The 14,890-nt window shown below is 41.5% G+C and overlaps 1 protein-coding gene across 1 annotated transcript in view; it reads right to left on the bottom strand.

Annotated features, from left to right (window-relative positions):
* LOC131244353 (disease resistance RPP13-like protein 4) overlaps positions 1–11,010 on the bottom strand; it is a 60,836-nt gene extending 49,826 nt beyond the window's left edge. The window contains exons 1-2 of the mRNA XM_058243978.1: positions 10,907–11,010; positions 7,028–7,112 (exon numbers count right to left, since the gene is read on the bottom strand). The gene's annotated coding sequence lies outside the window, so the exon portion shown is untranslated. The remainder of the gene's footprint in view (positions 1–7,027; positions 7,113–10,906) is intronic.
* Positions 11,011–14,890: the final 3,880 nt, after the last annotated feature.

The following is a 14,890-nucleotide window of genomic DNA, read 5'->3' as shown; positions in this document are numbered from 1 at the left end:
CACGAGGTCCGCCGGTTTCGTGCAGTGAGGCCCATTCATCATCCAGATCATCCATCTGGACTGTCCAAGGTGTTCAGGGAGGGGGTTTTACCCTTACCTAGGTGGCATGAATACAGATGACAGTAAGGGTCACAATCCAGCCGACCAAACGGAAGATGGACGGTGGACTGAACCAACTTGTGGGCCACACTGAAATCAAACCGAAACTATCCCTTCCTGAACGGTTCTTCGTCCTGAATCCAATGGACGGCTTGGATTTCTCAAATGACAAAGAAGTAGGTCCCACCGTCGGCACAGCGCAAGGCTTGCGCATGCTCTGTTCACAGCGCGTCCGAGACCCGGACGCCGGAGGCCATTTTGTAGACGTGGCTAAGATCGGTCTGACGATCCTGGCCGTTCAAAAGTCTTCCCCGGGCCAACCGACCAAAGATATGAAGGCTAGATGGATCGGATTTTGTACAGGGAGCTCCTGTTGCCAGAACTTCAACTTCAAATGCAGATCGGCTGTTTCTGCTGCGTTTTTGAGTGCGTAAACTCCAGGAAGGTTGACTCCAGCCAGGCTTCTCCTGCTCTGCTCCAACTACAGTTCTATAAAAAAGAGAGAGAGAAAGTGGGGGAGGAGGAACCGAGGTGGGCTATTGGAACGTGAGAGAGAAAAAAAGACAAGAGTGCTGTTTTCCTCTTTTATATTTCTTTTTTCTTCTTATTTACTTTATTTAAAAGGTTTAGCCCATTCATGTGTGGCTAAACCTCTTAGCTAGGGCTAAGAGGTGAAGCCTGTAGCGAGATGGGAGATACTATTTCATGCTTTTAATTTAAATTCATGAACTGAATTTGATTTTGATTGATTATTAAAGGAATATTTTTTTATCTTTAATGGTCTGTTGTGACTGAAATTACAATGGATCTGCAATGGCCTTAAATATCTCCTTTTCCCGTTTGATGTTTATGACGTCAGGAAGCCCTGTTGTTCATTATCGTCTCCTGGGCATGGTCGGATGATGTTACCCTTCCTAACTTTCATGCATTGTTGGTTGATTGGTATTTAGTTTAATTCTGTTGGTTGCTTTGCCTCCTGGGCATGGTTTGATGATGGAATCTATTCTAATTCATATACCTTTCATCTCTTTAAAACTATATTAAAATAAGTTTAGTTTAATTTTCATGGTGATGGCATAAGATCTCCCTGATCTCTACAAGTGGATCCTCTGAATCCCCAGTTTTCCTTCCCTGAATTGTTTAAGTTTTAGATAATTATTCCACAATTATTCCTTAAATTCTATTTGATTTAGATTACATCTTAATTTAGTTCTAGTTCTATTTAGTTTTAGATTACGTACAAGTATCAGTCCCTTGGGATTCGACCTCGGTCTCACCGAGTTTATTACTACATCACAACCTTATACTTGGGGAGTGAACACGTAACGACCTGAACTTGCCTGTCCACTATTTTAAGTTAGGGGTGACATTATGCCGCGATCGTGAGATGATGTCGCTGTGGGAGTACAAGTGAGGGCATGCATTATGATCACATACCATTCTTGCATTAACAAGAGTACTTAGGACATGATTGTTATACTGCTTTATCATTACTGCTTGATTGAGTTGATAACATGTTAACCTTTGCCTTATAGCTCCACTGAGTTTATCACTCACACTCCCACTCTGGGACGGTGTTTTAAAACACCAACCAGACTTTATTTTAGCTGCAGATGATGGCGAGGCTTACGAAATGGAGCCTGACTTTTATGAGGACAAGGAAGAGTTCTCCTACATGCAACTCTCCGGTGGGTCTATGTAAACCTGGAGTTGCGTCGATGGGGTTAGTGAGATACGGATTACATGCTATTACATTGTATCATTTTGTAAATTTTGGATCTATACATGTAATTATTTAACCTGGTGACATGTTCATACTCTGGGGATTGAGAAACATTTCTATACATTATATACATATCTCAGTCTTTCACTTGGTTAACTTAATTATCTCCGGAGTATGATATGCTATTTTAGTATAATCCCACTCATGTTTAATGCACTAATATGGACAACATTTAAACCTTATTATCTATGTTGCATAAGTGATGCATTGAAACTCAGGAGTTGAGCGCCTGCTCGACCCTCGATTTTCGGGGTGTTACATTATCTCTCTCAACTGACGGTACATAAGATTTAGCCTCACAACCAAATATGCACAAATCTGAGTAGTCGATCTTATGACCACTCCATACTTCCTCTGGAATTTTACATTTAATTACCATTGAAGGAGATCGGTTCACCAAATAGTAAGTCAAGTTAACGGTCTCGGTCCATAAGTCCTTGTCTAACGTAATATTGCTTAACATGCATCGGGTTCTCTCCAGGAGAGTCTGATTCATTCGGTCAGCCACACCATTTTGTTCGAGCGTGTGGCGCACTGTGTTGTGTCTGATGATCCCTTCATCCTTGCAATAATCATTAAACTCAGTGGAAGTAAATTCTCCACCACCGTTAGTCCTTAAAACCTTTATTTTTCACCCTAATTATTTTTCTATCATTGCCTTCCATTGTTTGAATATGATAAAATCTTTAGATTTACGTTTTATAAAGTAAACCTAAACTTTCCTGGAGTAGTTATCAATGAATGAAACAAACCATGACAACCCTCCAATAGAAATTTCAAGCAATGGCCTCCATACGTCAGAGTACATATAATCAAGCACTTCCTTACATACATGTTTTTCAGAATTAAAAAATATTCTAGATTGTTTACCATATATACAATGCTCACAAATATCTAAATCAAAATATTGAAAAGTTAGAATCAAATAACGATCAGATAGTGCCTTCATGCCCCGCTCGCTCATGTGGCTCATACGAGCATGTCACATATGCAGAGATGTGGAATTTGCAATAGCTGCCGCCGCTCCACCTGCTGAAGTGCTTTCAATCAACCTATAAAGGTTTCTGTGCATTCACGCTCTCATAACCATGAGTGGCCCCTTTGAAGCTTTAAGGACACCATTAAGACCAGTGAACTTACACCCTATAGCCTCGAGTGCACCAAGAGAAATCAGACTTTTTTTCATATCAGGAACATGCCTGACATTAGTCAGGGTATGCTCCATCCTATCAAACATCTTGATGCTCACCATACCAATAGCCACAACATTACAGGCATTGTCATTGCCCATAAAAACCTATCCATCGTCGCATTCCTTGTAATTGGTGAACCAATTCCGATGAGGAATCATGTGATATGACGCTCTTATGTCAAGGATCCACTCATCTCCACGATTGTCATGCAAGTGTCTGATCATGGACATAGACAGTACATCACCCCCACTTGCCTTTTCATCAAATGTGACAACATTGGCCTCCTTGGAGGAAGTCGCTGAATTTTCTTTCTTCGCTTTAGGATTGGTACAATCCTTCTTCATGTGCTTAGACATCCCACAGTTCCAGCACTTTAGTTTTTTTTTACCCTTGCCCTTAGATTTAGATCTAGGTCTTGAAGATCCTGTATCTCGTTTAGAATTCATGCCTCTCGTAATCAGTGCATCCGAATATATCCCCATGTCACCCTTTAGCTTTCTCATAGCCTTCCTTTGAAGGGCTGAGATAACAGCGTCGATACTCAGGGTTTTATTTATGGTGCACGTTGTGTCCTTGAATGAGTTATATAATGCCGGAAGAGAATTCAGGAACATACATGCTTGTTCTTCATCTTTGATCACTTTCTCCATATCCAGCAACTTGCAAACTAATTTATTAAAGTTGTTGACGTGAGCTTCCAGATCTTTACCCTCAGCCATCTTGAAGTTATACCATTGTCGCTTCAAGTGTAGGTAATTTTTAGAGAATTTTTTCGCATAGAAATCCTCTAACTTCGCCTGTAAACTAGCCGCAGTTTTCTCCCTCAAAACATTATAAAGAACCTCGTCCATGAGACAAAACAGATTGGAGATAAGTCCTTCTTATTTAGAGTATCACATTCATCATTAGTCATGGTAGACTTTTTTGCCTTAAGAGTACTATCCCCGTCTTGCTTAGTTAAGGAACTGATCATCTTGATCTTCCATAACTCAAAGTTATTTTTTCCTGAGTACTTTTCAATATTATACCTAGTGCTTCCCATTATTGCAAATCTTGCAAATTCAGATTTGTGCCTGAACGATAGCTCTGATACCACTTATTGGGATTTGGTCTACGGAATCACACAAATCTAGATCTAGGATGGCAATCTAAGAGCACCAAGCAAGTATAAAAGTACACAAAGATTTAATATGGAAAACCCTTACGGGAAAAAACCACAACATAAAGCGACAGAAAATTTCACTATGAAAGCACATATTACAAAGATGGGGGACTTACAGCTTGATCAATCCTCAAACCTCCCCTTCTTTTCACCCCCTAAAACCCTAAAGCCTTTTTTAGAAACCCTAGTACCCTTTTAGAAAACCCTAGAATACCTCTCAATCCTGCATACACCCCTTTATATAGGTTTAGAAAGAAGTAGAATCAGAATAGGAAATAAAAATCGCAAAATCTGCGTTTTCACAGAAAATCTACGTAAAACCTTCGATGACGTCGAACTAGGTCGATGTCATCGAAAAACGACGAAAACAGTCCAACAACCGAGGCTGAAAAATGCGGAAAAATTCGATGGCATCAACCAGCTTTGATGTCATCGAACTGACTTCGATGTCATCAAATCATGCAACCAGATATGAAGACATTTGTTTACAACATACCTTAGAGATATATTTAATGTTACATTTAAATAATAATAATAATAATAATAAGTGGGATCAGAAATGCTCACCACCCAACTTTGTTGATGAAAAAGGGGAAGATACAAGTATTTTAAGTGAGCATTACAAAAGGATCAGCTACCTCGCCTATCTTTTAGCCCATGAAAGATCATATACAGAGTGGAAACACTAGAGAAAAACAAATCTGATATATGCATGAGACTGGGACACCTCGAACATAGTAGTAGCACCCGCAGAAACAGCATGAACCTAAGCCCAGATGGCTATTCCACTACAAAAAAGACCCAGCCAATGCGAAGCTGCGGCACCCGGAAGCAACACTTGACTCCAGACTGACACCTTGAGTCGGAGCGAACACAGAGCCTGATAAGAGGGAGAGAGCAGAGGACCGCAACTCCTCAGAAGCAACTGTCAGACCGAGGAGCATATGGTTTACTGAAGGGGCTGAACAACTCTATGTGGGCTAATCCTATGCGCCCTCAGGCCCACCTTATCTAGGAAAAGGCTTCCTCTGACATGTCGAGGGAGCAAAGAAATCTGGCGAATTAAGGCAGAGTCTTGAGAGTCGCTGCCCATTCGGGCCATACCATCTACAGGTTCATTTCCTTCTCTGAAGATGTGGACAAATTTCAGCTGCATAAAAGAACCAAATCTTTTAATTCGAGCAACCCAATAGGCCCATTTCCAGCTTGGACTGGAAATCTCGTTCAAAAATTTCATCGCGAGCAGGGAGTCGGATTCCACCACAACTCTAGTTAAGCCAAAATTGAAGCAAATAGAGAGCCCGTCATGAATAGCACGTAGTTCTTTATAAATGTTGGAAGTTGTTCCATATCCTTCCACAAATGCAAAAATGAATTCACCATTATCACCCCTACAGACTCCCCCTCCACCTGATGGGCCCGGATTACCTCTAGCCGAGCTGTTAACGTTAATTTTAGCCCAACTTAGCTAAGGTTTCTGCCACTTGACGAATGTGGGAGGATTCCAGAAATGAGTTGTTGCAATTAGCCCCAGCTTGGACTCGATCGATGGGCTTGGCAGAGGGAAAAGAAGTTTTAGAGAGTGATTAGATAGATAGGAGAGCCACCTTTTAACATTGGCCAGAATTTTAGCCACCTGAACAGACTTTCCATCAAATCTAGTGGAGTTTCTTGCTTTCCAGATTTCCCACATTATAAAACAGGGAGAGAGCTCAAGGAGGGGGAAGGAACAACCATGCAAGAGGGAGGAGTTCCACCAGGAGGTCAGCATAGTTTCAATCGATTGATTAACGCTATATGGAATCTCAAAAATTCTGCCAAAGTGTGTCTACTAGGTTAAAGCTATAAAGTTGTTAATTAGAAGGTGCTGTAGGGACTCGACTAAGTGACCTCTGGATGGATCCAATGAGCAACACTCACATTTGGAAGGAAGCAAAACTCCGCATCCTTGGATTGCATCGTCAACAAGAACCGCTTTCTACAGCACCCTCCAGATGAAAAGGGAGATCCTAGGGGGTAGCTTGGCTTGCCAAACCCACTTAGACTATTCCCTACGTGGTTTGTGCTCCCTGTTGAGCTCCCAAGCTAAATGGACTGAGAACGCGCCTGAGGGGGAAAAAGGCCAGATGCAAGCGACTATTTGGATTGTTCGACAAGAAGAGAGTTGTGTTCTATAGATGCTGATGCCCATATATTTAATTTTACATTATTTTTACATTTATCTTATATCATTGAGTTGTATGAGCACACAATACATTTTTTTTTTTGTCCTTTAGAACTTAAGATTGGACAAAGTGATCACTGATCGGAGAGAGTTGTGTTTTATGGATGTCAATGCCCATACGTGTCATGACCACCACAAATGCCTAGAACACATCTATGAACATTGATCTTAGGGATGTATGGTCATTATATGTGAGGGTTCTACTTAAGTCAGGATGGAAGATCTCCACCATTGAGAACCAACTTGATATTGGTTGTGCTTTTTGCCTTTACCCTCCAAATTAGGTGTACTAGTTAGATTATGATAAACAAAATATTAAGCTTATTTGATTATTTGAGTATTAGATTGGTAGAATTCATTAGAGGAATAAAAATAAAAATAAATAAATGTTGGGAGACCGCGGAAGCACACATAAATAAATCAAGCAAAGTACTCCAATCGCAACAACCAAATTCAAGCACAAATAAATTGAATTTAACGTGAAAAAACCCTTGAGGGAAAAAACCACAGCACCAGGCAACAGTGATGCACTATGAAAGCAGAAAATTACAAGAGATAGAGATTACCTGATCCGAACAAACCTCGAATCTCCCTTACAAGCACTTGAAACTCTTTAGAAGGAATTAGAAATCTCTAAGATATACCCTATTCCTGATTACACTCATATATATAGCTTCTATGAGAATCACAATCGAAATAAGAAACAAATCCTGCACTTACGCAATTCTGCGTAACTCTACGTTATCATCTGATGGGACTTTGATGGCATCGACAGACTACCGATGTCATCAAACCCCTTCAATGCCATTGAACCAAACACCAAAACGTTCCAACGACTAAACATGTATTTTCTGAATTTTATTGATGGCACTTTAATGGCATCAACGACCTATCGATGGCATCAAACCCACTTCGATGGCATTGAGCAGGACACTTAAAGTGCCCAGCAACCAATCAATGAAATTTCGAATTTTCTCGACGACATCGAACAACTCTCAATGGCATCGAATGGTCTCTCGATGGCATCAACAGACCCTATTGATGAATGATTTGAGACATCAACAACACTAAATTCAAATGGTCTTATTTCAACAAACAAGTATTACCAATTAGAGGTTAGGATTATTGGACCAATCTGATTTTGCGCTATAGCTTACAGACAATTGTCCACAATTTAATCAATTTAATTTTGAGATTAATGCCAAGTTAATGTCACATGTACCATTTATGAGTGCGGATCATATGTCATGTGTGGAAGCTTCTCATGGAAGATAAAGAATTTATATATATATATATATATATATATATATATATATATATATATATATATATATAGATATATATATATATATATATATGTGGTAACATATCTATTTTCTTTTTCATACACAGCAATCATCGTACGGCAGATCCACGCAATCCATTCATTTTTTCCATATTAGTTTAAGGCAATAGCCTAAAAATGAGGCACATCCAAAGCTCAAGTGAACTACACCGCAGAAAGCAGTGGGAACTAAATGACTACTATTGAAACCTTCCTAGCTAGGGCCCGCCATAAAGTTTATTTCACACAAACTTGGATACATGATGGGAAAACACAAATATCAGCTTGATTTGGGCCTTCTGTGGCTCAAGAAAAGTGTTCACAAGTTGGCTCCCAATTCCCATTATTTCCTTAGGTGTGGTCCACTTCAGCTTTGGATATGCACCTTTTTTGGTGCCACGCTCTAAAATCATATCTCAAAGTTAGTTGATGGATGGTACAGGTATAACACATGCATTATGATATAGGGCCCAGGGATGTTCCCCACATCCAAAATCTGTTTTCTTATATATATCCGGTATGGAATGCCTGGTCTACTGCACAACAAGCACCCATGTTTTGCCTAGGTCGGATTTCTGTGTGACCCACACGATTGCTTGCAAAATCTTTTTGCGGGAGCTTCCCCTGTGAATGCAAGCTAGGTGGGTCCACCATGATGTTTGTGAGATATCCATCAGGTGAGAAATCCACCCCATCTATCTAATTTTCTGGATCATATTAGGACGAGGGCTAAAAAATACGCCAGATCCAAAACTCAAGCAAGCCGCGTGACAGGAAATAGTGAGTATTGAGCGTCCACATTGAAACATTTGGGACCATATAAGTTTTGGGTAAAGCTAATAAAATTTATTTTATTTTTCAAGTTCATCCTGGCAGGAATGAATTTATGAACGGTGTGGATGGTATATAAACATCAGAAATCATTTCTTCCTGTATGCAGCTCACCTGAGTTTTGAACATGTTTGTGCCTTGTCCTAACATGATCGGGCGAAACTGTTGAACGGTTGGATTTCTCACAAACATCGTAGCGAGACCCACCAAATTTCCGGTGGTGGTAAGCTCCTTTAAAAAGCACTCTCGCAAACCGGCATCCTGATTTCCCGCCAAACCACCCCTGTTTCTTATGATAAGGCCTACCTAATAATTGGATCTGCCTCATTTTTGGGATATTGCCCTAAAATGATATCAAAAAAATGGATGGACGGGGTGGATGCATAATAAATATATTAAGGTGGACCGTCTTGCGTGATGCCGGGTCTCACCTGATCCGCTAAAATCTGATTGCGTACTGAGCTAATCAGTACGCTCTTATGGTACCAAGTAAACTCAGTTGGGCCCACCTTGAATACATGTGGTTTATCCATGCCGTCCATCCAGTTTTCCATATAATTTAAGGGGTTCAGCCCAAAATTAAAGCATATCCAAAGATAAAGGGGATCATACCAAAAGAAACGGTGGGGATAATGATTTCTACTGCTGAAACCTTTCTAGGCCCCGCAGTGATGTTTATTTGTCATTCAACCTGTTCATAAGATCATACAGACATGGATGAATGGAAAGAACAAATATAATCTTGATCCAAAACTTCTGTGGCGCCTAAGAAATTTTCAACGGTAGAAATTCAATTCAACTGCTTCCTGTAGTGTGGTCCATTTGAACACTGTATATACTTCGTTTTTGTCACGAAGCCCTAAAATTATCTGGGAAAATGGATGAATGGACCAGATAAAATACATAAATCATGGTAGCCCTCAAAGAGCTCGCTCAGTACGCTGAGCCTAGTGAGTCCGCTTCCTAATCCGCTCTCATCCGGGGCGTGGGTTAAGTACTGGCCGCGCCTCTTCCGAGCTGGGGACAAGGGGGAGGCTCGGAGGGCCACTAAGGGGCCAAGTGATGTGTTAATTTTATTCACACTGTCGGTCCATTTTTTCAGATAATTTTAAAATATTAGACTAAAAATAAGTCAGATTCAAAGCTAAAATGGACCACACAGTGGGATTAAATTCTTACCATTGAAAAATCGTACGGACTACAGAAGTTTTGGATCAAGATGATATATATATATATATATATATATATATATATATCACTTCATACAGGTCTATATGACCGTATTAACAGGTTGGATGGAAAATAAGTGGACCCTAATAATGTTTCAAGGGTGGGCATCCTTAGCACCACTTCTTCCGGTGGTGTGGTCCACTTGAACCTTGGATCGATTTTATTTTCTGTTCCGTATTTTGAAATTATATGAAAACATGATTAGACAGTGTGGATAAAAATCATACATCACGTTTGCCCCTCAGTGGCCCTCGGAGCATCCCCCCGTCCCAAGCTTGGAACAGGCTGTTCTAGCCACTTGGCTAGTAGTTGATGATGCTACGTGTGCCTTGTCATGATGTATGTGTTTGATCCACACAGTCCATCTATTTTACTAGCTAGCTCAAATATACTTGTGATATATATATATATATATATATATATATATATATATATATATATATATATATATATATATATATATAGTTGTAAATGCAATGATAAATCTAGAAATCATGGCATTGCTTCTCCTGAAACTTCAATCAGTTATATATTCGTTACTGGAATCAAACCGTTAGTACCCTAGAACTGAACCAGAATCGGACCGTGAAAACCAGTTCAGTTCTGAATCAGTTCTACGATTCTGGCCTATTTATAATCTAGTCCAATTGCATGTTCAATTTTATAATTTAGCCCATGTCCATTCATGTTGTGATCCGTTTGATGAATGATTTAGATAATATATATGGCATGAAAAAATAAATTTATGAAAACAATCAAATGGTTCATTATAAACCATAAATCATGAGTCAAATATACAACTAAAATATATTATAAACTCACTGTTCCAAATTCGATTCACAGTTCGGTTCTAAGTTTGGTTCCATGGTTCGGTTCGGTTCTACATACCCCCAAACTGGAATTGAACCGAACTAAATGGTTCTTTAATTTTTGGAACCGATTCCCTCTAGAACGGGATCAAACTAGACCATTTGGTCAGTTCCGATCTGGTTCCACGGTTCTACTAGTTTGATGTGCACCCCTATTCAGTTGTATAATAAAATGGGAGAAAGAAGTGTACCGTAACGAATGGAGAGACAAGGGAAAGAAAATGGCTTCTGAAATCAATCGGGAGACAGAAATGGAAATGAGCAAAACGCAAGCTGAGGGTTGGATATGGTCTGCGGACGAGGGTTGGATATTATATTTCAAGTGGATCACAGGTAGGAGCTTTCCTTTTATTATTGAAAGCTGATTGTGTCCGACCCCAGCTCGTACAATAAACCGTCTAAGCAGATCTGTGTGAGCCAAAGTGATGTATCCGTTTAATCGTGCCGTCCATCTCTTTCTCTTACATCATGTTAAGATACGGGCTCAAAAATGAGTCCGATCCAACGCTTCAGTGCTACATAGCACTCTTGCATTTAATGCAACTTGAATTAATGTTTGTGCATTTAATGGAAACAAGCCCACTATTTGGTGTGGTCTACTAGACCGTTGGATCTGCCTCATTTTTCTGGTCCATACCTTAACATTATCCGTGTAAAGAGATGGATGGCGTAGATAAACAGATAGATCGTCGTGCCCACATACAGATCTAGTCGGACGGCTTGCTGTCCGAGAGAGGTCGGACGCAATCCACTTCATTTACTATTCCCATTCAACTTTGGCGGCTGAGATATGTCGGCATCTCCTATTGGATTCGCATTCAGTAGTTACCCTCCGGACGGACGCGGATTGCGTACTACCCCCGCCCGTCCCTAGCTCCGAACGGGCAGTTCTGTGGGTGGGACCATCATGATTTATCTTACATCCAAGCCGTCAATAAATTTTTTCAGAGTATTTTAAGCCATCTAAATAAAAATGAAGAAGATCCAACAGTCAAATGGACCACACCACAGATGACTCTTGCATTTAATGCAACTAAGCTTATTATTTGGTGTGGTCCAATTCAGCGTTGGATCTGTCTCATTTTTGTGGTCATTCCGTAAAATAATCGGAGAAAAGGGATTGACGGCTTAGATGTACAGATACATCACGGTGGACCCTTCCACAGAACTGCCCGTTCGGAGCTTGGGACGGGCGGGGGTAGTACGCAAATCCGCGTCCCCTCCAGACAACGTAGGTGGTGGTTAGTGTTTGAAAGGATTTGTAAGCCCACCATAATGTATGTGTTTCATCCATGCCGTCCATCCATATTTTCAGTTCATTTTAGGACCCGATACAAAAAATGAGGTAGATCCACGTCTCAGGTGGTCAACACCATAGGAAACAGTGTTCACCGTTGAAAACCTCTTGGAGGCCACGGAAAGTTTTGGATCAAGTGATAATTTTTTATTTCTCTTCATTTAGGACCGTGTGACCTAATCCACAGGTTAGATGGAAAATAAACATTACCGTGGACTTAAGAAGTTTTAATGGTAGACGTTCAATTACTCTTATTCCTGTAATGTGGTCCACCTGAGACTTGATCTACCTCATTTTTAGGTTGATGCCGTGTAATGCGCTGGTATAATAGATGAACTGAGTCCATAGAACACATCAATCATGGTAGGGTCCACAGCACTAATGGGTCACTACCGGATTAGAATCTGTGGCCATCAATGAATTTTGACTATTCAAAATGATTGGATTCACACGTAATGATTGGAGGGAGCAGATCGGATTTGGTGCACCACTCACCCAATTTTCTACTAAGGTGCTTGCTGTGAAAGTTCCCCCGGGCAGGTGATTTCCGGTAAGTCTTTCCTCCTCTCGGCCTTCTTTCAGTTTTTCTTTTTTACTTTCAATCTACAATGTGGAACGGATGGGTGAGATTCAGGAGGGATACATGTATGAAGGTGACTCCGGGCAGGAGAGCTCTGAGGGTCCTTTGGAAGCGATACCTCTCCATCCCCAGCCCAAAAAGGGTAAGGGCCCCAAGGCCAGTGCTCATCCCAAGGGCACAAAAAGAATACCCTGAGACCTCGTAGGGAGGGCTATCGCCAAGCCTTCAGGTGGCCGAGCTGTGGAGCTCTTCCCTGAGGACTCAGTGCTCGCTGAGTCCTAAATGGCTTGGGTCCGCGAGGAATTTTTGATCCCTAACTCCGTTCACATACAAGCCCCTACCCCCCACGATGCCCCTGGCGACCCTGCTAAGGGTGACATCATCATCTTCATCTGCGCTCTGCAATGTAGGCTTCAGCTTCTGTTGCACCCCTTCTTGCATGCCTTGACAGTACGCCTAAAGTTAGCCCCGGGTCAACTCGTCCCCAACGCCTGGAGAATCTTAATGACGTCGTATATAATATGGCACCAAGCTAAGAAGCAGGAGCTAATGCCTGACGAGTTCATGTCGCTCTACCATGCCAAACACGACCGTACCGAGTCGTGTTGGTACTATTTCGCTACCTAGGGCCATCAAGGTTCTGGCCTCGTTCTCAAACTTCCTTCTTCCAACAAAGATTGGAAGAACAGGTGGTTCTGGGCTTCGAAGGAATAGGAAGTGCCCATGGCTAACCTTAGAATTCTGTGGGTCCGAGTGCCCACCAGATTCTTCACCATAGGTCGAATCCCGATAGATGCTTGTCTCTTCCTTAATTTTCTAACCTGAACCATTCTGACTGATCATTATTCTTTTTTGTAGAATACTCAAACGAAGCGCCCCCCCCCCCCAGCTTTCTTCCCTTCTCAAGGCTCAGGTTGCCAGAGCGACATTGTGGACGGAAGAGCAACCCATCTAGCACTACGTAATCACCCCGGATAATCTTCACCAATCCGGGCTCTATAAACTCAAGCCCCTCCATTCTGCTCTAAGTCAGTATCACTTCATCACATTAAAGTTTTATATAGTCAGAGGTTTTCTTATCTTCTGCTGCCTGCGCAGGTATGGCCGAAGCTTCTGGATCCAGAAAGAGGAAGCCCCCACCCCTTAAGGAGATGTTGCTTACCAAGCCCCGAGTGAAGATCACCACTCGGAAGAGGAAGGAGACTCCTTCGGCCGAGGTTTCTGTCACTGCAGTTCCTAACGTCGCTATAGAGGTCGAAACTGCAGTTGCATCTGGGGTTGAGGTCGCTCTTACCCCAGCCATCCAACCCAACGCTACCTCCCCTCAAGCCCCTGAGGTGCCCCCAACTACTTCTAAACATCCTCCCATTGTGATCCCTTCTTCCTCCAACACGAGGGGGTTGTTCAAGCTGTCAGTGGGATGCTCCCCCCTCGGGGATGGAGGTGCTACGATGGTCGAAGCTCAAGTCTCGACTGCCAGTGGCATTGGAGAGGCGGCAGGGTTTGCTCCTCTCCTTGAAGCTGGAAGGCTTCTTCTGGGCTATCACATGTCCAGCTTAGTCAATTGGACGGCGAAGCACGCCCTTGAAGAAGAGATCGTTGAACTTCTCACCCACCGACACGAGTCTTTCATCAATGACATTGCCTTTATCTAATACAAGGTAACTCTCATATGAGATTTCCCTCTTGTTTGATTTTGAATTGTCCCTAACTTGTGCTCTTGATTCAGTCACTGCCCATGTTCCTGTCGACTCGGGAGAGACTGAAGGAAGTTACTAGAAGGACAAGAAGATAGAGACTCTCCAGGGCGAAGTCGGAGCACTTTGGGGAGAGCAGGAAGAACTTCGCGGCTTACTGGCTGAGGAGAAGGTGAGGGATCTTGTAACACCCCACACTTTCAGTACTTGAGTGTTACCATGAATTTAACCTATTATGTACATATATACGGTACCTATGTAGCCAACCTAACCCTACATCTATCCTCCAAAATGAATCAAACTAATTAAGAATGATCTCCATCCATAAATCAAGTAATTTGACCATTGATCATGTGGTCTGATATATATACCTTCCTTTAATTAAATTAGTGAATAACTCTTTAACCATAATGATTTAGATGCAAGTTCTTTTCTAAGAATTATTTAGAAATGGACATAAAACCAAGTAAAATCATTAGATTTCATAAAACTCTTAGACCAGGAATAATTATGAAAATGCCATCAACCTATACCCTGAATTCCAATTCACATGGTTCTCATGATCTATTTCATGTGAAATTTTATATCAGGCCTATTTATC

The sequence above is a fragment of the Magnolia sinica genome, chromosome 1, assembly GCF_029962835.1.
Source record: "Magnolia sinica isolate HGM2019 chromosome 1, MsV1, whole genome shotgun sequence".
Classification (NCBI taxonomy): domain Eukaryota; kingdom Viridiplantae; phylum Streptophyta; class Magnoliopsida; order Magnoliales; family Magnoliaceae; genus Magnolia; species Magnolia sinica.
Note: the sequence above shows the minus strand (reverse complement) of the source record. Positions and strands in the feature narration are given on the sequence as shown.